The sequence below is a fragment of the Octodon degus genome, unplaced genomic scaffold (assembly GCF_000260255.1).
Source record: "Octodon degus isolate 3935 unplaced genomic scaffold, OctDeg1.0 scaffold00718, whole genome shotgun sequence".
NCBI lineage: Eukaryota > Metazoa > Chordata > Mammalia > Rodentia > Octodontidae > Octodon > Octodon degus.
This window is the reverse complement of record NW_004525294.1, coordinates 38,252-39,320: the sequence shown is the minus strand read 5'-3', so window position 1 is coordinate 39,320 and position 1,069 is coordinate 38,252.

Below are 1,069 nucleotides of genomic sequence, written 5' to 3'. Positions count from 1 at the left end.
GCCTGGGCTGGGACCAGTAATAGGTCCCACTGGCACAGGGTAGCTGGAAGCTCTCCCACTCACTCACCAGACCTGGTCTAGGACTTGGTCTTGATGTTCTCGGAAAGCGGCAGAAATTCCTTCTCGGCTGGCAGGATGGGGGAGGTGCTGTGGAGTGGTGGGTAGCATCCCTAGGGAGTGGAAGAGGATCTCACTCACGCTGATCCTGGGCTGGGACCAGTAGTAGGTCCTGCCGGCACAGGGTAGCCGGTAGCTGTCCCACACACTCACCGGACCTGGGCTAGGGCTGGGTCTGGGGGTTCCCGAAACACGGCAGAAATTCTGCTTGTGAATCTTGATCAGAATATATTTCAAATAGATTTTCCTCTCTACTACTAATTATTTCATATATATCTCTCACTGAAACTATGGCAATCACCTTGTAATCATTTTTCCCTGTCTCTACTCTGGGCTTGTCTAGCATACAAATTCATTTACTGCAATAGTGGTGAGTAGAATTTCTAAAATAAAAATATGAAAATTCTACTTCCCTGCTTAAATTATTTCAGTGGCTCAGTACTTTTCTCAGCTCCTTAACATGATTTATATGTATATGCTATTTTAGATATAGAGTTTAAATTGGAATGGTTTAAGTTTTCTGGGTGTTAGAATGAGAAGAAATTAGTTTGCACTTATGAAAATTTTTAAGAATTTTAAGGAACATTAATTATTCTAAATTGTAAACTGAATTGTCACCCATAAGTTATTTGGAAATTTTAGCTCCCAGTACCTTTGTATCTGAACTTATTTGGAAATAGAATCATACTGTTGTAATTAAGATTATACTAAATTACAGTTTACCCAAGTGCAGTCACTGTTGTGATTAAAAGAAGAGTTTAATTTGTCAGAAATTCTTGACCTGAGTCCCCCACAGCTCAACATAAAAGCATGGCTTTACTTCCTATATTTCTTCTTCATACTTTTCTACTGGATGGTTAAGACCAAGGTAAAGCAGGACATATGCAACAAGAGTTGTAGCTTTTGGGTCTGAAAAGGTCAGTGAAATTCCCTCAGGATTTATCCTGAGATC